The 27,067-nt window shown below is 45.2% G+C and overlaps 1 protein-coding gene across 1 annotated transcript in view; it reads right to left on the bottom strand.

Annotated features, from left to right (window-relative positions):
* Positions 1-18,962, bottom strand: part of LOC140458580 (uncharacterized) — a 107,055-nt gene extending 88,093 nt beyond the window's left edge. Inside the window, exons 1-2 of the mRNA XM_072553341.1 lie at positions 18,811-18,962; positions 17,742-17,858 (exon numbers count right to left, since the gene is read on the bottom strand). The gene's annotated coding sequence lies outside the window, so the exon portion shown is untranslated. The remainder of the gene's footprint in view (positions 1-17,741; positions 17,859-18,810) is intronic.
* Between the last annotated feature and the right edge of the window lie 8,105 nt (positions 18,963-27,067).

The following is a 27,067-nucleotide window of genomic DNA, read 5'->3' as shown; positions in this document are numbered from 1 at the left end:
ACACAGACACACACACACACAGAGCGAGGGAAGGACATGCACACACACAGCGAGGGAGGGATATACACACACACACAGAGCGAGAGAGGGACACGCACATAAACAGCAAAGGAGGGACACGCACACACGCAGGGAAGGAGGGACAAGCAGACACACGGCGAGGGGGAGGGCATGTGCACAGAAATTGAAAGGGGGCATGCACACACAGCGAGAGGGGACACACACAGACATGGCGAGGGAGGAACACACGGACACACAGCCAGGGGGAACAGGCAGTGACACAGCGAGGGGCGAAGCGGACACACAATGGTGGGGATATGCAACAAAAAGCAAGGGAGGGACACACACACACACACAGAGCAAGGGAGGGACACACACACACACACACACACACACACACACACAGAGCAAGGGAGGGACACACACACACACACAGAGCAAGGGAGTGACACACACACACACACAGAGCGAGGGAGTGACACACACACACACACACACAGAGCAAGGGAGGGACACACACACACACACACAGAGCGAGGGAGTGACACACACACACACACACACACAGAGCGAGGGAGTGACACACACGCACACACAGCGAGGGAGTGACACGCGCACACACAGCAAGAGGCGCGCGCACACACACACACAGCAAGGGAGGGACACACACACACACACACAGCAAGGGAGGGACACACACACACACACACACACAGAGCAAGGGAGGGACACACACACACAGTGCAGGAGTGACACGCATACATACACACACACACGCAGCAAGGGAGGGACACTCACATACACCGTAAAAGGGTCACAGATACTCACAGCAAGAGGGGACACGCACACACAGCGAGGGATAGACACGCGCATGCTCAAGCACACAAACACAGACACACAGCAAGAGAGGGGCACGCACACACGTAGCCAGTGAGGGACTTGGATACACACAAACACATACACAGAGAGCAAGACAGGGACACGCGCGCACACAGCGAGGGGGAGACACATGCTCACACAACAAGGGAGGGCCAAGCACACACACGCACACCAAGAGGGACACACACACAGAGCAAGGGGGGAAACTCACACATACACAGCAAAGGAGGGACACACCCCCACACACAGCAAGGGGGGACGTACACACACAGCGAGGGAGAACACACACACTACTGCTCAGTCCATTGAGTGTAGGATTTGGAACGTCATGTTGAGATTGTACCGATATTATTGAGGCCTCTTCTGCAACACTCTGTCCAGCTCTGGTCGCCCAATTATAGGGAGGATATTATTCTGCTGCAAGCGGTTTAGAAGAGATTTACCAGGATGTTGTTGTGTATGGAATGCTTGAGTTCTGAAAAATGGCAGGAGCCTCAAGATTGAGAGGTGACCTTATAGAAGTTTATAAGATTTTGAGAGATTTAGATAGAGTTAACAGTAGCTGCATTTTCCTCAGGATGGGGGAGTCTCAAGAGAAGGGGCCACATTTTTAAGGTTAGAGGAGGGAGATCTTCAAAAGAACGACATGAGGGTCAAATCGTGACAGAGGGCGGTTTGAGTGTGGAATGAACTTCTTGAGGACAGGGTGGAGGTGGGTACAATTACAACGTTTTTCAGACATTTGGTTAAGTACGGGAATAGGAAATGTTTGGAGGGATATGGGCCAGCAACAGGCAGCTGAGATGGGTTTAGTTTGAGATTATGTTTGGTACCAACTGAAGGGTCAGTTTCCATGCTGTACAACTATGACAATAATATAGTTTTGGTCAATTATTTGAGAAACGCTGTGATGGAAAGCTCGGGAACTAAAGACCAATTAGCCAGATGTCAGTGATGGGTAGGTTGTGAAAGTGATTCTGCCAGGCAAGAGTTACAAGCATTTGGAAAGGCCAGGATAAATGAAAGCTAGTCAGCACAGCTTTGTGCGTACAAAGTCAGGTCTCACGAACTTGATTGCTTTTGTTGAAGTGATGACCATATATTGTCTACACTAAAGTCAGCAGGACCTTTGACAAGGTTTAGCATGATGTACTGGTTCAGAAGGTTAGATCACATGGGATCAGGGAGAGCTAGCCAACTGGATACAAAATTGGCTTGACAGTAGGAGACAGGGGGTGGTGGAAGGGGATTGTTGTTCAGATTGGAGGCCTGTAACCAGCGGTGTGCTATAAGGATTGGGGCTGGGTCCACTGATATGTATCATCTACATAAACGATTTGATTGAGAATATAGGAGTTATTGTTAGTAAGTTTGCAGATGATCAAATCAATAGCATCGTGTGCAGTGAATATGGTTATCAAAGGGGCTCTTGAACAACGGGGCCAGTGGACCAAGGAATGAAAGATGCAGTTGACGTGTGGTGTTGGGTTTTGTTGAGACAAACCAGGGAGGACTAACACAGTTAATGGGTTGGCCCTGTAAAGTGTTGTCGAACAGAGAGAGCCCAAGGGCTGCAGTTACAATGTTCCATGGAAGTGGCATCACAGGTGAACAGGGTGGGGAAAGCAGTATAACGCAATTTCCATCATTGTCCAGAGGTTTGATATGATTTGGAGACATTTGTAACATTGTCCTAAATATTTGCCTTAGGCAGAGGAGGCTATGGATTGACCTTATAAAGGTTTATAAAACCATGCGGGGCCTCAGTAAGGTGAAAAGCCAAGGGTAGGTGAGTCCAAAACTAGAGGGTATAAACAGGAGGTGAGAGAGCAAGGATTTAAAGAGGGAGCTGAGGGGCAACATTACCCACAGAGGATGGTGCATAAACGGAACGGGCTGCCAGAGGAAATGGGAGAAACGTGTACAATTACAATATGGAAAAGACATTTGGGGAGATACAGGGAGAGGAGAAGGTTTGAAGAGGTAAGGGCCAAACGCAGGCAAATGTGACACGTTTAGTACAAGAATCATGGTCAGCATTGATGAGTTGGAGTGAAGGTTCTGTTTCCGTGCTACATGACTCTGTATGCAGTTAAAGAGGAGGAGACTACTGAGATAAGACATGTTGTAGACACTGAAGCAAGTTACAGCGATAGGGTTGGAAGGCTGGAATGCAGTAAGTTTCAAATTAGTGAAGTGACTATAAGGAAGGGAGGAGGTTACAAAGATAGCAACTGTTATAGGATTTAAAAAATTATTGAAGACATTGGTCACCAAGATATGGCATAGATTCAGTTTTGCAGTGTGGTTAGTCTTAATTCAACAGACCTTACATTATGGGCAGGGATTGAGCCTGGGGTATGTCTGTATTGTGCTCCCTCTCCAGCACTGTATCTATGTCATGTCCTGTTAGCTGATGTTTGGAGCCCTCTCATTGCTCCCTGCTCTGTGCACTATGAGTGATCTTACCTCACTCCAGGATTTATTGAAGGCTCCAGATCCCCCTGCTCTTTGCCTCTCTGGCTGACCAACCATCTTCAATGAGGTGGTGGACGAGACACCCAGCAGTTGGGAAGTCTATTGAGTCAGGGCCTTCCTGAGTACATGTAGGAGACAGAGAGATAGACAGAATGTTCAATTAGACTGATGCTGTGAGGGTAACACATGGAAAATGGCACTGTGTCCCACAGGGATCTGGAATATCCCAATCTCCATCCCTGGACTGTGCTGCTGCGTCTCTCTGGAGCGGAGAATTCTGTTGGCTCAGGATCTGGAGATCCAGAGTGAGAGACACTGACAGAGGCAGCAATTAGACCCACACAGTGAGGGATACCACATGGAGAGAGACTGAGTGATATCACCAGAGTGCAGCAAGTTATCAAGATCAAACAATTGTGTCGGAAGAACGGGTTTAGCTTCATGATGCCCTGGTGTCAGGGTTCAGGGATGGGCAACCATTGAGGAGGTGAGGTGATGGCTGAGTGGTATTACTACAGCACGTATCCAAAACCACAGCTAATGTACAGGAGAGAAAGGTTTGAATCGCACCATCAGAAATGGTGGAATTTGAAATCAATAATTTTAAAAATAGTAATTAACAATCCACATGTAAGTATGAGACCATTGCTGATGTACAAAAAAGCCCAAACACTTGTCCTTCAGAGATGGACATCTGCCCATCCTGACGTGGTCTGCACTACATACCCACAGCAAAGTGTTTGCCTCTAAATTACCCTCTGAAATGGCTGAGCAAGTTACTCCACTCAATGGCAGCTAGGGCTGGACAAGAAAGACTGGTCAGCCAGAGACACCCAAATCCCATAGCTGATTTTAAAAAAAAGGTCCATGGGATGGACCCACTGGAACCGTGCTGGGATCAGTGTCCTGGCCAATCATGTAGGCAGGTTTATGGACAGGGCTTTAAACTGACAGATAGGATGCAGGGACAAGGTTCAGGTAAAGGATCATTCCAAATCCAAAGAAAGGTGACGCATCAGAACAACATGGGAATTTGGCTGAAGACATTCAGAAAGGAACCGGAAGGGACAGAGTTTAACTAAAACTACATCAGTGAATAGGTATGTGACAGGACATTTGGGGAAAGAGTACATTATGGCTTTTATTTCGCATGGAGAAGGTCTCTGCAATAAGGTCGATGGATTTGTGATAAAGAGATAAAAGAAATTTAGACACCAGGGAGACATGGTTACAGGGTGAACAAAAGGTGAACATAAGTATTCAATAGCTCACAACCTTGCAGAAACTCAGGCAAAATGTGCAACGAGAACTATAATGGATAACAAAGGCATTACAGAGAAAGCATTTGGCTGCAGATCATGAAGTAGAGTCAGAATGTAAATTCTGGCTACTACTTGCCAAGGACAGAAACAGCAGAACAATTTTAGCCACCGAACACCATTTCATTGCACATCACTGCATTAAACAGGAATTAATTGGAATTTTTTAACAAAGCTATTGTGATAATTTTGGGAAACTTCAATATTCGCATAATCTGGGACAATCACACTGACAACAGTGACAGTGGAAGGGGAGTACGGATAATTTTTTTTCAGTGTTTCTTTGAATAACACATAGTTATGTCCCGAGCGAGTTGCACAATGTCAGATCGATGGTTGTGTGATGAAACTTAGTGAGTGAGTAATGTCACCTGGAGAAATCCTCCGGGAAATTGTGATAAAGTGCAGTTTAAAGAAATATAAAGTTTTAAAGTGAATCACCGAAAGGACAAGTTACAATGAAAAACAAAAATAGCCAATTGCATAAATTTGACAGGAGAAGTGAACAAGGTAAACGGGCTAAACAGACTGGAACATGTGTCTGTAAATGAACAGTGGAAAACATTTGAAGGAACAGTGTAAATCACTCAAAAAAGTACATTCCATCGAAACAGACAAGACCTCAACAAGAAACTCACTCCTGTCCCTCACTCAGGACAAAATGGATCATATTAGATTATGAGGCTGACAAAATAAGCAAAATGTACTGAAAATCCAGAAGTGAGAGTGTACTTTAAGAGTAAGTTTTAAAGGGATTGCAAAGGGTCTGCAAGCAGGAGGGCGGCAGTTGGAACGGGAATCATTGTCAGGGTGTAATGACACAACAGGAACAGGGAGAGGTGAAGGTGCTGGAGGTGGTGAGAGATTTACAGAGAGGGGTCAGGGCCTGAACGGTGTTACAAAGCCAGTACAGATTGCTGCAGCTGGAGGGGTGTGCAGAGGTATGGAGGGACATTGGAGGGAGAGGATCAAACAGCCGCTCATCCAAAACCACCACATCAGTGGCCACAGGATTTTTCATACACACTATTGACCATCCTCAGGCCATAGGATTACTCACACACAGTATTGACCATTCTCAGCCCACAGGAGCATTCACATAAAGCATTTACGAATTACAGGCCAGAGGATAATTCACACACTGTATTGACCGTCCTCAGGCCACAGGATTATTCACACAGTTTTGAGCATTCACAGCGCACAGGATTATTCATACTCTATTAACCATGCACAGGCCACAATATAATTAACAAATGACCATGTAGAGACCACAGATTATTAACACACAGCATTGACCATCCACAGGCCACATTATTACTCACACACGGTATTGACGATTCACAGGCCACAAGTTTATCAACACACAGTATTGACCATTCTCGGGCAGCAGGATTATTCACACACAGTATTGAACAACCTCAGGCAACAGGATTATTCACACACTATATTGACCATCCTCAGGTCACAGGAGTATTCACACACAGTACTGAACATCCTCAAGCAACAGGATTATTCATACACAGTATTGACCATTATCAGGCCACAGGATTATCCACACTCTGTATTGACCAGCCTATGGCCACAGGATTTTTGAACACACTGTCTTGAACATTTACAGGTCACAGGATTACCCACACACTGTATTGACTACCCTCAGGCCACAGGATTATTCACACACAGTATTGACTACCCTCAGACCACAGGATTATTCAAACACAGTATTGACTATCCTCAGGCCACAGAATTATTCAAACACAGTATTAAGCATTCACACTGCACAGGATTATTCACATACAGTATTGACAATCCTCAGGCCACAGTATTATTAACAAACAGAAACAACCATACACAGGCCACAGATTATTAACACACAGTATTGACTATCCTTAGGCAAAGGTTTATTCACACACAGTATTGACGATTCACAGGCTATAGGATTATTCACACACAGTACTGACCATCATCAGTCCGGAAGATTATTCAGACAGTATTCTACATATTCAGGCCTCAGGATTATTCCCAAACTGTATTGACCATCCTCAGTCCACAGGATTACTCACACACAAGATTGACCATCTGAAGACCGCAGGATTACTCACACACCGTATTGAGCATTCACAGCCCACAGGATTATTCACACACAGTTTTGTCCATCCACAGGCCACAGGATTATTTGCAAACAATAGTGACATTGCTCAGGACAAAGATTATTAACACATAGTATTGACCATCCACAGGCCACAGGATTATTATCACACAGCATTGAACATCCACAGGCCAATCATTATTCACACACAGTATTGCCCACCCTTAGGCAAAGGGTTATTCACATACAGTATTTACAATTCACGGGCCATAGGATTATTCACACACAGTATTGACTGCCCTCAGTCCACAGGATTATTCACACACTGTATTGAGCATTCACAGTGCAGAGGATTAGTCACACACTGTATTCACAATTCTCAGGCCACAAGTTAATTCACACACAGTGTTGACCATCCTCAGGCCACAGGATTACTCACACACAGTATTGACCATTCACAGTCCACAGCATTTTTCACACAGTATTGACCATTCTCAGGCCACAGAATTATTCACACACCGTATTGAACCACCTCAGGCAACACGATTGTTCACACACAGTATTGACCATCTGCAAGCCAAGGGTTATTCACACACAATACTGATGATTCATAGGCCACAACATTATTCACACAGTGTACGGACCACTCACAGTCCACAGGATTATTCACAGTGTATTGACCATCCTTAGGCCAAGGGTTATTCACACACAGTATTTACGATTCATGGGCCATAGGATTATTTACACACTTTATTGAGCATTCACGGTGCACAGGATTCTTCACACACTGTATTCACAATTCTCAGGCCTGAAGTTAATTCACACATGGTATTGACCATTCTCTGTCCACAGGATTAATCACATGTTGTATTGACCATTCACAGTACACAGCATTTTTCACACATAGTATTGACCATTCTCAGGCCAGAGGACTATTCACACACCGTATTGACCAACCTCAGGCCACAGGATGATTCCCACAGAATCTTGACCATTCATAGGCCACAGGATTATTCACACACAGCATTGACCGTCCTTAGTCAACAGGATTTTCCCCACACAGAATATGACCATACTCAGGCCACAGGATTATTCATACACATTATTGACCATTCACAGGGCACAGGATTATTCACATACAGTATTGACTAGCACACGGCACAGGATTAACAAACACTTTGTCTTGACCATTTCCAGGTCAAAGGACTATTCCCACACAGGATTGACCATCCTCAGGCCATGGATTATTCATACACAGTATTGATAACCCTCAAACCACAGGATTATTCCTACACAGTACTGATCATCCTCAGGCCACAGGATTATTCCCACACAGCATTGACCATTCTCAGGCTACAGGATTATTCCCACAGAGTGTGGACCATTCTCAGGCCACTGTATTGAACAACCTTGGGCAGCAGGATATTTAACACACACAGTATTGACTATCCTTTGGCCCAACGGTTATTCACACACAGTATTGACCACCATTCGGCCACATCATTAATGAACACACTATCTTGATCATTTACACGTCACAGGATTATTTCCAAGCAGTATTGACAATTCTCAGTCCACAGGATTATTCACACATAGTATTGACTAGCACATGGCACAGGATTAACGAACACTTTGTCTGGACCATTTACAGGTCACAGGATTGTTCCCACACAGTATTGACTATCCTCAAGCCACGGGATTGTTCACACACAGTATTGACCATCGTCAGGCCATAGGATTATTCACACACAGTGAAGACCATCCTCCAGTCACAGGATTGTACCCACACAGTATTGTCCAACCTTAGGTTACAGGATTATTCGCACACTTTATTGACCATTCTCAGGCAACAATATTTTTCACACACTGTATTCACCATCCTCAGGCCAGAGGATTATTCACACATGGTATTGGACATCTTCAGGCCACTGGATTATTCCCGCACAGTATTGACCAGCATCAGGCCGGAGGATATTCAACACAGTATTGATCATCCTCTGACCACAGAACTATTTACACACAGTGTTGGCAGTACACAGGTCACAGGATTACTCACATACAGTATTCACAATCCTCAATCCACTGGATTATTCTCACACAGTATTGACTATTCTTAGGCCAAAGGGTTATTCCAACACAGTATTGGCCATTCTCAATCCACATGATTATTCGCACACAGTATTGACTACCCTCAGGCCACTGGATTATTCACACATAGTATTGACCATTCACCGTCCACAGCAATATGCACACACACCATTGACCATTCATGGGGTACAGGATTATTCACACCCAGTATTGAACAACCTCAGGCAACAGGATTAATTACATACAGCTCTGACCATCCTCAGGCCACAGGATTGTTCACACATAGTATTGATCATCCTCAGGCCAAGGGGCTTCCACACACGGTATTTACGATTCAAAGGCCACAGGATTAATGAACACAATGTCTTGACAATTTACAGGCCACAGGATTATTCATACACACAGTGTTGACCATTCACAGGCCACTGTCTTAATCACATACAGTATTGGTCATTCTCAGACCAAAGGCTTATTTACAAACAATATTGACCATGCACAGGCCACAGGATTACTCACACATGGTATTGACCATTCACAGGCTACAGGATTATTCACACACAGTATTACCCATCCTTAGGCAAAGAGTTAGTCACACACAGTATTGACCATACTCAGGCGGCAGGATTATTCACACTGTCCATTGACCATTTACAGTCCAAAGGATTATTCACACACAGTATTGCCCATCCTTAAGCCAATGGTTATTCACACACAGTATTTACAATTCACAGGCCATAGGGATATTTACACACAGTTTTGACTTCCCTCAAGCCACAGGATTGTTCACACTCTGTGTTGAGTATTCACAGTGCACAGGATTATTCACATATAGTACTGAATAACCTCAGGCAACAGGATTAATTACACAAAGTTTGGACCATCCTCAGGCCAAGGGTTATTCACACACAGTATTGACCATTCACAGGCCAAAGGATCATTCACAAACTGTGTTGACCAATCTCAAGCCACAGGGGTATTCACACACAATATTCAACATTCTAAGCCCACACGATTATGCACACACTTTATTGACCAGCATGTGGCCACAGGATTATTCTCACACTGTATTGATCATCCTCAGGCCACGGGATTATTCACACATTTTATTGACATATGTCAGGCCACAAGATTATTCTCACACAGCATGGACCACTCTCAGGCCAAAGGATTATTCACACACAGAATTGACCAACCGCAGACCACAGGATTATTCTCACACAGTATTGACCATCCTCTGGCAACAGGATTATTCACATACCATATTGTCCATCCACATGCCAAGGGTTATTCACACAGAGTACTGGCCACACAAAGTGAGACCGTTAGAGGTGCTCGGAAGAGCAGAGATGTGGAGTGTGTTGCAACTGGAAAAGGGTCTGAAAAGGATTTTACAGTGACAGGGTGGACTGTAGTTATTGTGAAAAAACTACAGAAATAGAGATTATTGTACTGAGTGCAGGATGAGATTATTGAGATTCGGCATGTTATCAAGACTAGAGCATTTTACAAATATGAAGAATCATCAGTGTTGGAGTAGGGATCAAATTAATAGTGGGATTGTGGGCAGGGTTATGGTTACAGAAATAAGAACTTTTCTGGGAATTACAAGCATTCATGGCCCTGGCACAGATAAGTTGGCCCAAAAGGTATGTTTCCTTGCTGAAGGACTCCATCCCATGACAAAAGTCAGCATGATCGGGGGAAGTATGGAATAGAAAGATCCCAGGATTCAAAACCATCTCCTTGGGGGAGGCTTGCTTTCCCCTCTGTTGTACTGATCCTCACTAAGACAGCACAGGCCTGGATTGATAACTATCAACTTCCTATATTGACATGGGAAGACTCAATACAGCAGAGAAGAAAGTAAACAAGAGAGTGGGGATTGAGCCTGGGACCATCACACTCAGTGTTCACCCTTCAACTCTGTACCCATGTCATGTCCTCCACACCAAAGATCGATCGCTGAAATGCTCTCTGCTCTGTTCACTGTGAGTGGTCCTATCTCGCTGCAGGATTTCTTGAAGGCTCCAGATCTCCCTTCCCTCTGAATGAAATGTATCCCAATCTGCTTTGGGAGGTAATGGAGGAGATTGCTGGGGCCCTGGTGGATATATTTAATACATTGCTGACCACGGATGAAATGCCGAATGACTGGAGGATAGCAAATGTGGTTCCTTTGTTCAAGAAGGGCAGCAGGGATAGGCCAGGAAATGACAGAGCAGATAGGTCACCCCATTAGAGGAATGATGAGTAAGATTTGGAAAGGGTTCAGTGGAGATTTACGAGGATGTTACCTGGTTTGGAGGAAACGTGATATGAGGAACTTGAAGCTGTTTTTGTTTGAGAGAAGACGTTTGAGATGAATTAATTGAGATTTTAAGATAATCAGAAAGTGAAATGGATTGGACAGTGAGAGCCTTTTCCCTCAGATGACAATACCAAGCATGAGGGGGGATAGCTTTAAATTGAGGGGTGAAAGATATATGACAGATGTCAGAGATAGTTTCTTTACTCAGAGTAGGAGGGGCATGGAACAAACTGCCTGCAACAGGAGTAGATCTGCTAACCTTAAGGGCATTTAAACGGTCATTGGATAGTCACATGGACGAGAATGGAATAGTGTTGGCTACTTGGGCTTCACATTGTTGCACCAACCTGTGGAACCATCGAGAGCTAAAGGGCCTGTACTGTGCCGCCATGTTCTATGTTCTAGAGGGAATAAATATAAGGTGAGAGGGGAAAGACTTTAAAAGGGATTGGAGGACAACATTTTTCACACAGAGGATGGTGCAGGTGGTAGAGAAAAGTACAATAACAACATGTAAAAAAGATTTGGGCAGAAACATGGAGAGGAGAAGGTTTGAAGGGATTTGGGTCAAATGCAGGGAAACGTGACTCGGTCAGGGACTCTGGTAAACATGGACGAGTTGGATCGAAGGAACTATTTTCGTGCTGCATGACTCAGTCTCCTCCTCCAATAACTGGAGACAACCGAGATAAGGCATGTTGTAGACACTGAAGTAAGTTACAGTGATAGGGATAGTAATCTGGAATGCAGTACATTTCAAATACGTGGAGTGACTATTGGGATAGGAGGAGGTTACAGGGATACGAACTGTTATTGGAGTTCAAAATTATTGAAGACACCAGTCCACAAGACATGCCATAGGTGCAGTGTTGGAGTGTAGCAAGTTTTAGTACAACAGAACTTAAAGTAAGGGTGGGGATTGTGCGTGGGGTGGGCCTGTACTGTATTCCCCCTCCAGATCTGTATCGACGTCATGTCTTGTTAACAGAGGTTTGGAGCCTTCTCATTCCTCTCTTCTCAGTTATCGAAACTGGATGAAGTTATCAATACCGAGGGTTGAAGAATTAGTAAGGACTCTTCAGACTAGCCAAGGTTACAGGTAGAGAGAGTTGTTGGGACTGGAAGAGGTGACAGTCCTCAATAGGATGGTACACATTCACGGATGATTTTAGTGACTGCAGGAGGTTACAGAGTTAAGAAGGCTAGTAGTGATGGGAGGAGGTCACAGAGATAGATAAGATTGCAGAGATTGGCCAAGGTTACAGTCTGGGGAATGGTCACGTGGCTTCATTATGTTACACAAAGGGAGGATGGGCAGGAATGGCTGTGGGAGCTGGAGGGGTTTATACAGATAAGGAGGTTTATAGGGTTGGTAGAAGGTTCATGGGAGTGAGGTGCTGTAGGATAGGATGGAGGAGTGCTGTGGGGACTGGAGAAGTTTGCAGTGATATCACATGATGAAAAGGCTTGTGGAAGGTACAAGCTTTTGGTAACGGCTGGAGGATATTAAAGAGACAGGGTGGGCTGTAGGTACTGAACATTTTGACAGAGATAAGGATAAGGTAGTGTTTGGGGATAATGACCATAATTCTGTACGTTTTGAAGTCATGATGGAAAGAGCTAAGGATCATGCAGAAGTTGTGTGTCCAAATTTGGGGAATGCTACTTATCATTTCATTATCACTATCACTGGTCATTATTACTAGCATTAGACATGATTTGAAAAATATAGACTCAGAGGAACTATTTGCAGTCAAGCCTACAATTGGAAAGCAGGAGTATTTTCAAGTGATACAGTGAGAATTCAGGGCCAGCGTGTACCATGAACAGTGAATGACAAAGGCACCAAGTTCAGCGAATACTGTTCAAGTGATATTGTGAGTTTGGTAAAGAAAATACAGTGCAATAAAACCAGGTGAAGCCCTTCAACAACTATAGAGAGTGCAAGGGGGTCCTTAAAAATGAGGGGCACTCAATGGCCATGAAACCTCCTTAGCAGACACTAATTTGGAAAAGCTACAAGATATTTTATGACGAGACTCAGAGTAAGAAGATTCCCAGTTAAAGAGTGCGGCCTTTTGGAAACCAAAGGGACGATCTGCGCATGGAGCCAGAGGAAGTAGCTGAGGTCTTCAATGTATGATTCCCATCTGTATTCACACAGGAGGAAGACACTGTAGCCGGGGATTTCAGTCGGGATGGTGAGACTCGAGAACATGTTAAGATCAATAAGGAGGTATTAAATGCTTTCACAGGCATAAAGGGGGAGACATCCCCAGTGCCCAATGAAATGTATTGCAGGCTGCAGTGGGAGGTAAGGGAGGAGATTGCTGGGGTCCTTTTGGATCTCTTTAATACAGGGATATTGGTAAACATTGGGAACAATTCTGATGGACAAGATGTATCAACATTGAAAAGGAAGGAATAGATTCAGGACAGATTTTCTAAAGGAAAATCCGGTCTGATGAATTCAATTGAGTTTTTTTGAAAAGTTATCTAAAAATATTTATAAGAGCAGTGCAGATGATGTGGTTATCATGGCATTTGGGAAGACCTTTGACAAGGTCTCAGTCAATATGTAAATGGCCCAACTGGTGAAAGGAGCGAAACCTGACCTCCCCTTGGGAAACAAGGTAGGGAATAGGACTGAGGTGTTAGTGAGGGAGCACTTTGGCAAAGTGACTGCAATTCTATTAGTTTGAAAATAGCTTTGCTGAAAGACAGACCTGATCCAAAAGTTAAAGTTATAAAATGTGGCAAGACAAATCTTGATAGTATTAGACATGAACTTTTTTTAAAGTTGATTAGAGAGTCTATTTGCAGGTAAAGGGAATTCTGACAATTGGAAATATTTTAAATGTGAGATAAAAGGACCGTTCATCACCAGCATGTTCCTGTTTGTGTGCAGCTCAATGCTGACAGCTTTCGGAAACACTGGCTGTTGACTGAGACTCTGCTCAAGGAAAAGGGGACACATGTCAGGTATAGCAGCTGGATCAAGGGAATCCCTGAGGAGCATAGGGGCTGTAGGAATACTCTTTGGATGGAAATCAGGAATGCAGAAAGGGGGCATGAAATAACTTTGGCACATAAAGTTGAGGAGAATCCAAAGTGTATTAAGAGCAAAAGAAGAGCTAGGGACTAAACCGGTATTCTTAATGATCAACAAATCCAACGATGTGTGAAACTACAAGATCCTAAACAAATATTTCACTTTGCAACTTACTGTGGATAAGGTCTGGGGCGCTCAGTGTTTGGCCTGACCACTATTGGAATATTGTGTGCAATTCTGGTTTCAATGCCATCGGAAGGATGTTGTGGAACTTGAAAAGGTTCAGAAGAAATGAATAAGGATGTTGCCAGGGTTGGAGCGTTTGCGCTACAGAGAAAAGCTGAAGAGACTGGGATTATTTATACTTTAACATGGGACGCTGAGGAGTTATCTTATAAAGGTTTCTTAAAATCATGATGAGCATGGGGGGGGGGGGGGGGGGGATGAGTCCAAACCTACAAGGCATAGCTTTAAGGTAAGGAAAAGATTTAGAAGGGACCAAAGGGACAGCTGTTTCCTGCAGAGGTTGGTATTTATAAATATGATATAAACTGCCAGAAGAAATGGTGGAGGCTGACAGAAATATATTTAGCAGGCATATGGATGTGTATATAAATAGCAGGATTTTAGAGGGATATTGGCAAAGTTCTGGCAAATGGGATGAAAAACATCATGGAGGAATTGGACCAAAGGGTCAGTTTCCATGCTGTACATCTCGATGACTCCATGTCTTGAAATGAGTCCACATTATAGAAGAGGCGGTGTTGGAAGTTTTAAAACATAGAGGTAGATAAATCCCCAGGACCTGATCAAGTGTATCTCAGAACATTGTGGGAAGCTGGGGAAGAAATTGTAGGGGCCTGAGCAGTGATATTTGTGGCATTCTGGGCAGTGATGGAGGTTTTCTGAGATTACAAAGGGATCTTGATGAAATGCGTGAATGGCTGAAAAACTGCAGATGGAGTTCAATTCGGGTAAATGCGAGATAATGCATTTAGGTTCCAACAAACAAGGGTCGAGCTTTCACAATTAATGGTAGGGTCTTCAGTATTGTTGTACGCCTTGGGGTTCAGGTACGTAGTTCTTTGAAGTTTGCCACAAGGAGAGACAGGATGGTTATAAATGGTACTTGCCTTCATTGCTCAGTCATTCAAGTTTAGGAGTTTGGGAAGTCGTGTGTAGATTGTACAGGACATTGGTAAGGCCTGTTCTGGAATACTCTGCCCAGTTATAGGAAGGATATTAAGCTGGAGAGGGTTCAGATCACATTTACCAGGATGGTGATGGGTATAGAAGGTTTCAGTTATAAAGGAAGGTTGTATAGCCTGGGACATTTTTCACTTGAGCCTGGAGATTGAGAGGTGAGCGTATAGAAGTCTACAAAATAATGAGGGGTATAGAACGAGTTAACGTGACTTGTCTTTTCCCAACAGCAGGTCATTTTAGAACTAGGGGCTACATTTCTTAAGGTTAGAAGGGAGAGATTTAAAATCAGAAAACATAAGGAGCAAACTGTTAGAGTGTGTTTTGTGTGTGGAATGAAATTCCCAAGGAAGGGGTGAATGTGTGTACAATTACAATGCTTGAAATATTAGTACAGGAATAGGAAAGGTTTGAAGGGATGTGATCCAGGAAGAGGCAGGAGGGACGAGGTTAGTTTAAGATTATGGTCGGTATCAACCGAACAGTCAGTTTCTGTGCTGTACGACTGTCTGACTATGAAAATAATTTTGTGCCCTATTTAAGAAAGACTGCAAGGGGAAGCCAAGGAACTGCAGACTGAGGAGACAGAAATCAAGGATGGGTAAGGTGTTGGAGATCATTCTGAGATGTAGGATTTACATGCATTTGGAAAGACAGGACTGATTACAGACAGTTAGAGTGGCTTTGTGCGCAGGAAAACATGTCTCACAAACTTGCCTGAGTTTGTTGAAGATGTGACCAAGAAAATAGATGGAAGCAGAGCAATAGACATTGTTTCTGGGTTCAGCAAGGCCTTTGACAGGGTTGAGCAGGCTTCATGGGTTAGTAAGGTTCGGTCACATGGGTTCAGGGAGAGCGACCCAACTCGAGACACAATGGGTTTGATAGGAGGAGGTAGAGGGTTGATGTTGAGACTGGAGGCCTTCGCCCAGCAGTGTGCTGGAGGCCTTCGCCCAGCAGTGTGCTGGAGGCCTTCGCCCAGCAGTGTGCTGGAGGCCTTCGCCCAGCAGTGTGCTGGAGGCCTTCGCCCAGCAGTGTGCTGTAAGGGTTGGTGCTGGGGCCACTGATGTGCCTCATTTATATAGAGGATCTGGGTAAAAAATATAGGAGTCACTGTTTGTACGTTTGCGGATACCAAAATTAGTGGAAGAGTGCGCAGGGAATATAGTTATCGAAGGGGATGTTAATCAACTGGGCCAGTGGGACAAGGAATGAAAGATGGAATTTAATTCATGTGTTGGATTTAGTTAATTCAAACCAGGGAGGACTAACACAGGTAATGGTCGGGCCCTGGACAGTGTTGTCGAACAGAGAGAGACCAAGGGATGCAGTTACACTGTTTTGGAATGGAATCACAGGGGGACAGGGCGGGGAAAGCAGCATTTGGCACACTTGTGTTCATCGGTCAGAGCACTGAGTACATGAGTTGGAGATATTTGTAACATTGTCGTCAATATTTCTCCTGGGCAAAGGAGGCCACGGGGTGGCCTTATAAAGGTTTATGAAACCATGTAGAGCCTAAGTAAGGTGAAAAGCCAAGTGTAGGTGAGTCCAAAGCTAGAGGCACAAACGTGAGGTGAGAGAGCAAGGATTTAAAGAGGGAGCTGAGGGGCAACATTTTCCACAGAGGATGGTGCATAGACAGAATGGACAGCAAGAGTAATTGGTAAAAACAAGTACAATTACAACATGGAAAAGATATTTGGGCAGGTACTTGGAGAGGACAAGATTAGAAGGGGTATGGGCCAAACACAGGCAAATGCAACTGATTCCGTTTAGGAAACCTCGGCTGAAGAGTCATGCTGCACAGAAACAGACCCGATGTCTCCAGTTGTTGGAGGAGGAGACTATCGAGACAAGGCATGTTGTAGAGACTGAAGCAAGTTACAGCGATATGGATGGTCATCTGGACTGGAGGTTTCAAATATGTGAAATAATTGGTGAGAGGGGAGGAGATGACAGAGATAGGAACTGTTATAGGAGTTAGAATGATTGAAGACACTGGTCCTCAATACAAGCCATAGATACAGTGTTGGAGAGGGAACAGGGAACAGAAAGATCCCAGGCAGCATTACCACTTTCTCATGTGAGGCCTGCATTCCCCTCTGTTGTCCTAGTCCTCACCAAGACAGCACACATCTGGATTGAAAACTGGGAACTCCCGATGCTGGTCTCAGTGCAACAAAACTTAAAGTAGTGGTGGTGACTGAGCCTGGGGTGTGCCTGTACTGTGCTCCCCCTCCAGCACTATGTCTATGTCATGTCTTGTTAGCTGATGTTTGGAGCCCTCTCATTGCTCTCTGCTCTGTGCACTGTGAGTGATCTTACCTGGCAGCAGGATTTATTAAAGGCTCCCGACCTCCCTGACCTTCGTCTGTCTGGCTGACCAATCATTTTCCCAACCAGCAGTTGGCAAGTCTATTGAGTCAGGAACTCCCCGAGTACCTATAGTAGACACATAAATAAGCAGAATGGGAAATTAGACTGATGATGTGAGGGTTAGACATGTAGAATGACAGTGAGCCCGCAGAGATCTGGAAAATTCCAGTCTCCATTCCTCGCCTGTGCTGCCTCATCTGTCTGGAGCGGAGAATTCTATTGGCTCAGGATCTGGAGTAGCTGCAAGAGTGAGAGACACTGACAGAGGCAGCAATTAGACTCAGAGTGAGGGATCACACATGGAGAAATACTGACTGATATCACCAGAGTTCAGGATCAAATAATTGTGTGGGAAGAAAGGGTTTTGATTCATGTTGCACTGCGATATACAACCTGTAAGCAGGTGAAGTGATGGCCGAGTGGCATTATTGTGTGACGATTCATCCAGAAACTCAGCAAGTGTTCTCTGGACACAGGTTCAAATCCTACCATTGCAAATGATTGAATGTGAAGTAAATGCTTCAAACAAAGATGTAATTAAAAACCTGGAAATGAGTATTAAACAATTGCTGATGTTAAGAAAAATCCATCGGGTGCATTCCTGTCTTTAGTGAAGTAATCTAAGATGGGTCTGGGATATCACAGGTATTACAGAAACAACAGCTGAGGGAGGGACAGGACAGGCAGCTCAATGTTCCAGGGGACAGATGCTGCAGGAAGGACAGAAGGGGAGCTGAGAGAGGAGGAGAGCTGCTGGTTCTGATTGGGTGAAACATCCCAGCAGGACTGAGAGAGGATATTCCTGCAGGATCGCCCAGTGACGCTGTGTTCGTGGAATTAATCAATAACAATGGGTCTGCCCTTTCCTCTGATTGTTCTACAGAGCCGGTAGCCCCGCCCTCCTGCACCCTGACCTTCTCAAGATGGCGGCCATCAGGGCCGCGCTCTCTCTTCCCTCAAACAAATGGCGGCCGTGGCCCTGGGCCCCTTCCCTGATCAGAGACCGCCACCTCCTTACCCGGGCTCGAAGGGTCTTTTCCGAGTTTTTTTTAACCTCTATCCGGGACTTGTGAATTCTCTCCGCTCCTTTCTCCCGTCAAAGCTCCCACGCGCCGCTCTCTGAAGCCGATCGCAGCCGCTGCCGGAGAAAGTAGCTCCATGTCTCTCTGTGTCCTGACCAATGTGAAACTGCGCATGCTCTGCATAGACACCAAACTGCGCGTGCGTCTGAGGTTATCAGTTGAATTTCTAGAGAATATTCATAACTGCACAGACTGATGGGTAAAATATTCGTCATTAACAATTGCTTTGTCGAGTTACAGTCATAGAGATGTCTAACATGCAAATTGTGTGGTCCAAATCAACCATACCGGCCAGGTATGTAAATTACCAACTGTTCTGGGAGTTTGAAAAGAAGTTTCTTACTCGAGTAGTTTAATCGATTGGAAATATGTACGTTATCAGATTTACATTTCAACTACAGTATTTTTTAAAATCTCACATTGATTTATGAGAGACGTTTAATGCTCCACTATGTCGTGAGAATGATCAATCCTGCAAAATAGTTTGCTCTCTGACCAATCTTGAAGCGTTCACTCCCGAGAATGCTTTGGCCCCTCTCCTCACTCACTCTGGTTGGAGGACCGGCCGCGACTCGGTCCTCCTGTTCCGCCCCTTCCTCCCAATTGCAGAGTTGATTCAGGCGTGACTTAGCAGGCAAGGGACAAAGGAAGTTCGAGTCGATGTTTTGTGACGCGGTGAAAATATCCCGAATCTTGGACGAGAGGCCTGGGTTCAATTCACAGTTTGTGCAGATTTGTGTAATAACAATTTTAGCAGGTTCATTAGGGAAACTAAGGGAAGTCAGGAACAGAGTGAAAACAAGAGAAAATGCATGTAATGTGGTGGGGCTCTCAATGCTCAGATGATTTGACTCTTTACCAAGCGTTTCAGGGTCCGAGTACAGACTGTTGCACTGCTCTTCGTGCACAGCCAGATACCACGATTGTAGGGCAAAGTGGTGGGATATAGAGGTGCTTTTCTGGAAGGCGCTCGGTTTTTGTGGTGAAAACAGTTGAGAAGGAGTCGGGTTTTGTATGGAGCTACCTGTCCCCCTCTTGTTGCAGCCTCTTATTATTGCCCTGACTCTACCTCGTACATGGAGAAAGTGAGGACTGCAGATGCTGGAGATCAGAGCTGAAAAATGTGTTGCTGGAAAAGCGTAGCAGGTCAGGCAGCATTCTGTACCTCGTACATGTTTGGTAGAGATCAGTGACATTTCGTAAGCCCACAATACAAGATCCATCACTCTGTTTAAGACAGTAAAAATCTCTTGTAGCACAATAGTCAGAGAACAATACAGCGCAGAACAGGCCCTTCGGTCCTTGATGTTGCGCCAACCTATGAACTATTCTCAGCTCATCCCCCTACACTGTCCTGAAATCACCCATGTGCTTATCTAAAGGATTGTTTAAATCTCGCTAAAGTGGCTGAGTTAACTACATTAGTAGGTAGTGGATTCCATGCCCGAACCACTCTGAGTAAAGAACCTGCCTCTGACATCTGTCTTAAATCTATCATCCCTCAATTTGTAGATATGCCCCCTTATACACACTAATGTCTTCACCCTTGGAAAAAGACTCACTGTCTACCCTATTGTCGGACTCTGGGTCAATCTACTAACTTACTTTCTTCTATGTGTGAGCCAAGTCCTGCGTGTTCTTTAAAATGAAGCAATAGGAGAAGGTATTCGGTGTCACACTTTTTGAGTTTATTTTACAGTAAGTGGATAAAGCATACAGAGCTCTGGGTCGAGATCTTTCCGTCCCTGACAACCTATACAGTGTGTCAGTTCAGAAAAATACCACACCCTTGTCCCTGACCCAGTCTTTTTATACAGTAAAAAAACATCATGCAGTCACTGAGGTGGGATTATCTTCTGATTGGTTGTTAGTCTGACTCCATTCTCTGCCTCCTTCCATTCCCGGATGTTCGACCCCACGTGACCTTGTTTTGCGCGCGAAACGGAGTACCACATGACCCCATTTTGCCCGCGAAACGGAGGACCACATGACCTCCCTGCACGCCTCCGGCGTGTGAAACAGTGCATCACGTGACCTTGTTTTGGAATGGTGCGATGCACCACGTGACCTTATCCTGCACGTGCATGTAACGGAGCGTCCCCAAAGGCCTCCAAATGCCGAGTATATTTACAGTGGCAGCCAGCCATATACTTATAAGTAAGCTATATATTTACACTGTCTAAGCCTCTGATCATCTTGTTTGTCTCTATCAAATCCTCTCTTCGCCTTCTTCTTGCCAATGAGAGCACGTTCAAGTCTCTCAACCTTTCCTCATAAGACCTTCCCTCCAGATCACACAACATCCTGGTAAATATCCTCTGCGCCTTTTCCCATGCTTCCACATCCTTCCAGAAATATGGGCACCAGAACTGCACACAATATTCCAAATATGGCCGCACCAATGTTTTGGATAGTTGCAGCATGATATTGTGGCTCCAGAACTCAATCCATCTACGAATGAAATCTAACACACTGTATGCCACCTTAACAGTACTGTACACCTGGGTGGCAACTTTCAGGCATCTATGTACATGGCCTCCAACATCCTTCTGCACATCTACACGACCAAGAATCTTTCCATTGACCCAGTACTCTGCCTTCCTGTTATCCTTCACAAAGTGCATCACCTTACATTTAGCTGCATTGAACTCCATTTGCCACGTTCAGCCCAATTCTACAGTTTATCCAAGTCCCCCTGCAACCTGTAACATTCTTCCACACTGTCCACTACTCCACTGACTTTGCTGTTGTCTGCAAATTTACTAATCTATCCACCTATGCCTGCGTCTAAGACTTTTATAAAAATGACAAACAGCAGTGATCCCAAAACAGACCCTTGTGGCACACCACTAATAACCGCACTGGATGCTGATTATTTTCCATCATCCACCACTCGCTGCCTTCTTTCAGAAAGCCAGTTTCTAATCCAAACTGCTAAATCACACTCAATTCCATGTTGCTGCATTTTCTCTAACAGCCTACCATGTGGAACCTTATCAAAGGCTTTACTGAAGTCCACGTATACCGCGTCAACTGCCCTACCCTCATCTATATGCTTGGTCACCATCTCAGAAAACTCAATGAGATTTGTGAGACACGACCTGCCCTTGACGAAACCATATATGATCTGAAATCATATTGTTGTTTGCCAGATGATTACAAATAGTGTCTCTTATAATCCTTTCCAAAACCATTCTGACAACAGAAGTAAGGCTCACTGGTATATAATTACCTGGGTCATCTCTACTGGCCTTCTTGATCAAGGGCATAACATTTGCAATCATCCAGTCCCCTTGTACTGAACTTGTAGGCAATGACAGCTCAATATCAAAGCCAAACTCTTTGCTATCTTCTCCCTAGCTTCCCAGACAATCTACAGATAAATCCCATCTAGCCCAGGGGACTTGTCTACTTTCAATCCTTCTAGAATTGATAACACCTGTTCGTAACTAACCTCTATCCTTTCTAGTCTAACGTCTTCTATCACATTATTATTTACAATATTCTAATTTTCCTGAGTGAAAACCAATGAGAAATGTTCGTTTAGCACCTCTCCAATTTCCACAGTGTCCACACTCAACTTCCCACTTCTGACTTTGACTGGCCCGATTCCTACCTTATCCTTTATTCCTCACATACCTATAGAAAGCTTTAGGGTTCTCCTTTATTCTATTCACTAAAGACTGCTCGTGTCCTCCCTTTGTTCTTCTTAACTCTCTTTAAATCCTTCCTATCTGATCTGTAAGTCTCCATCGCCTCATCTGTACCATTTGCCTCATCAAAACATAAGCCTCCTACTTCTTCTTAACAAGAGATGCAATTTCTGTGGTAAATCACGGTTCCCTTACCTTATCACTTCCTCCCTGCCTGACAGGGACATACCTATCAAGGACACGCAATGTCTGTTCCTTAAACCAGCTCCACATTTCCATTGTCTGCATCCACTGCATTTCGCTCCTCCATCCTATGCATCCTAATTCTTGCTGAATCGCATTATAATTGCCACTGCCCCATCGATAATTCTTCACCTGTGGCATGTACCTATCCCTTTTCATCGCTAAACTAAACATAACTGAATTATGATCACTCTCTCCAAAGTGCTCACCTACACCTCAATCAAACACCTAGTCCGGTTCATGACCAAGCACCAGATCCAATGTGGCCTCCCCTCTTGTCGGCCCTTCGACATACTGTGTCAGGAAACCCTCCTGTAAACATTGGACAAAAACTGATCCATCCGACGTACTAGAATTATAGAATTTCCAGTTAATGTTGGGGAAGTTAAAGTCCCCTATAATGACCACCATGTTACTTTCACTCCTACCCAGAGTAATTTGTCTAATCCTCTCTTCCCCCTCCCTGGAACTCTGTGGCGGCCTATAAAAAATCCAAGCAGTGTGACCTCCCCTCTCCTGTTTCTAACCTCAGCCCACACTACTTCAGTAGACAAGTCCTCAGCAAATGTTCCCTCAGCCAACGTTATACTATCCTTGACTAACATGACATGCATGGGCCCATTGCGGTGCTTCAAATTCCATGAGGCAGCCATACTCTCTATGACAGACAGACTCAGTCTGGAACCTCCTCTGTCCTTAAGACCTTATGCACTGCCTACGCTCCTCCATTTCCCCTTTGTACATTCTCTTTTCAACCCACCCCACCCCACCTGCATCACTCCACAATTGGAGCTGTCAAGGGCAGAAGTCTGTGGAAAACCCTCCCTAACCTTCTCTATCCTCTTTTAAGATGTATTTTAAAATCATTCTCCTTAACCAATGTTTTGATCATCCATGAAACACCTTAGGAGATTTGCCATTATGAAAGATTCCATCTAAAGCAAGTAGTTGTTGTTATTGCTGTACATTAGGGGAAACAGAAATGATGCTTTCAAAATTCTAACAAGAAAGTCACTGATAGGCGCAGTGTGTAGGCTAAATAATAACATCACATTGGGATGGACAATAAACAAAGAAATAACTAATGCCTGTAAAAATGGCATGTCTATTACCATGGGTGATTTTAATCTACATGTAGATTGGTCGAACCAGCTTCATCAGGGTAGCCTTGAGGAGTTCATTAAGTGAATACATGATAGTTTTTTTGAACAGTATGAAATGTAAATGACAAGGAGCAAGCTATCCAAGATCTGGCCCCTGTGCAATGAGACAGGAATAATTAATGACCTCAGAATTAGGGATCCTCTTGGAAGAAGTGATCACTGTCTGGTTGAAGTTAGAATACATATGGAAAGGTGTGAAGATAAATTACCCCCCCTCGATCTCTTCATAGCCAACTGCCGCTGGGACATTAACCGTCTCAACGTCTCCACCCCTCTCACCCACTCCAACCTCTCAACCTCTGGACGTGCATCCCTCCACTCCATCCGTTCCAACCCCAACCTCACAATCAAACTGGCAGACAAGGGAGGCGCGGAAGTAGTTTGGCATACCGACCTTTATACCGCTGAGGCTAACCGCCAGCTCGCGGACACCTCCTCCTGCTGCCCCCTTGACCATGACCCCACCTCCCACCACCAAACCATCATCTCCCAGACCATCCATAACCTCATCACCTCAGGGGATCTCCCATCCACTGCCTCCAACCTCATAGTCCCTCAACCCCACCGCCAGTTTCTACCTCCTGCCCAAAATCTACAAACGTGACTGGCCCGGCCGACTCATTGTCTCAGCCTGATCCTGCCCCACCGAACTCATCTCTGCATACCTCGACACGGTCCTGTCCCCCTTAGTGCAAGAACTCCCCACCTACGTTCGGGACACCACCCACACCCTCCACCTCCTCCATGATTTTCGTTTCCCCGGCCCCCAACTCCTTATCTTCACCAGTCCCTATACACCTCCATCCCCCATCATGAAGAACTCAAAGCCCTCCGCTTCTTCCTTTCCCACTGTACCAACCAGTACCCTTTCACTGACACCCTCCTTTGACTGAATGAACTGGTCGTCACTCTGAACAACTTCTCTTTCCAATCCTCCCACTTCCTCCAAACCAAAGGAGTTGCCAAGGGCACCCGCATGTGCCCCAGCTATGCCTGCCTCTTTGTAGGATATGTGGAACAGTCCATCTTCCGCAGCTGCACTGGCACCACCCCCCACCTTTTCCTTCACTACATCAACGACTGTATCGGCGCTGCCTCATGCTCCCATGAGGAGGTTGAACAGTTCATCCACTTTACCAACAACTTCCACCCCAACCACAAATTCACCTGGACCTTTTCAGACTCCTCCCTCCCCCTCCTAGACCTTTCCATTTCTATCTTGGGCGACCGAATCAACACGGACATTTACTATAAACCGACCGGCTCCCACAGCTACCTAGACTACACCTCCTCCCACCCTGCCCCCTATAAAAAATGCCATCCCATATTCCAAATTTCTTCGTCTCCGCTGCATCTGATCCCAGAAGGACCAGTTCAAATACCGTACAACCCAGGTGGCCTCCTTCTTCAAAGACCGCAATTTCTCCCCAGATGTGGTCGACGATGCCCTCCACCGTATCTCCTCCACTTCCCGCTCGTCCAGCCTTGAGCCCCGCCCCTGCAACCACCACCAGGACAGAACCTCACTGGTCCTCACCTACCACCCCACCAAACTCCATATACAGCGTATCATCCATCGTCATTTCAGCCACCTCCAAATAGACCCCACCACCAGGGATATATTTCCCTCCCCTCCCCTATCAGCATTCCGAAAAGACCACTTCCTCTGTGACTCCCTTGTCAGGTCCACACCCCCCACCAACCCAACCTCCATTCCCGGCACCTTCCCCTGCAACCGCAAGAAATGCAAAACTTGCGCCCACACCTCCCCCCTTACTTCCCTCCAAGGCCCCAAGGGATACTTCCGTATCCACCACAAATTCACCTGCACCTCCACACACATCATTTATTGCATCCGCTGCACCCGATGTTTCCTCCTCTATATTGGGGAGACAGGCTGCCTTCTTGCGGAATGTTTCAGAAAACATCTCTGGAACACCTGGACCAACCAACCCAACCACCCCATGGCTCAACACTTCAACTCCCCCCCCCCACTCCACCAAGGACATGCAGGTCCTTGGACTCCTCCATCGCCAGACCATAGCAACACGACAGTTGGAGGAAGAGCGCCTCATCTTCCGCCTAGGAACCCTCCAACCACAAGGGATGAATTCAGATTTCTCCAGTTTCCTCATTTCCCCTCCCCCACCTTGTCTCAGTCAAATCTCTCGAACTCAGCTCCAACTTCCTAACCTGCAATCTTCTTCCTGACCTCTCTGCCCCACCCCCACTCCAGCCTATCACCCTCACTTTGACCTCCTTCCACCTGTTGCATTTCCAACGCCCCTCCCCCAAGTCCCTCCTCCCTACCTTTTATCTTAGCCTGCTGGACACACTTTCCTCATTCCTGAAGAAGGGCTTATGCCTGAAACGTCGATTCTCCTGTTCCTTGGATGCTGCCTGACCTGCTGCGCTTTTCCAGCAACACATTTTCAGCTCTGATCTCCAGCATCTGCAGTCCTCACTTTCTCCTCCAGTGCGAAGATAAAATCTAATACCTTGGCCCTGTGCTTGAACATGAGGAACTAAAATAGAATGAGGGAGAACCTGGATAATGTAGACTGGAAACAACGATTTTATGGTGGGACAGTTGATGAGCAGTGAAAGATTTTCAAAGACATTTTAGGAAGTGCTCAGCAAAGGCATATTCCAGTGAAAAGGAAGGACTGTAAGAAAAGGCGGTGGACAAAAGATAGGGAATTCTAAACCAGTTAGTTTATTCTCCGTAGTTGGAATGATGTTTGGCTCTATTATCAAGGAAGAAATAGCAGGGAATCTCAATACAAATTGTCCCATTGGGCAGACAGAGCATGGATTCATGAAGGACAGGTCATGCTTGACAAATCGTTTGGAATTCTACGAAGACATTTTGAGCAAGGTGGACAACGGGGACCCAGTGGATGCGGTGTACCTGGATTTCCAAAAGGCCTTCAACAAGGTGCCATGCAAGTGGCTGTTGCATCATATAAGGGTGCATGGGATAGAGTATTAGCATGGATAGAAGATTGATGGACGAACAGGAAGCAAAGAGTGGGGATAAATAAGCCTTATTCTGGCTGGCAATCAGTAACTAGTAGTGTGCCTCTAGGATCTGTGTTGGGACTGCAATTATTTAGAATTGATACAGATGATTT

Source organism: Chiloscyllium punctatum, chromosome 33 (assembly GCF_047496795.1).
Source record: "Chiloscyllium punctatum isolate Juve2018m chromosome 33, sChiPun1.3, whole genome shotgun sequence".
NCBI classification, from domain to species: Eukaryota; Metazoa; Chordata; class Chondrichthyes; order Orectolobiformes; family Hemiscylliidae; genus Chiloscyllium; species Chiloscyllium punctatum.
The sequence above is the reverse complement of the archived record's forward strand: the minus strand, read 5'-3'. Positions and strand labels throughout refer to the sequence as shown.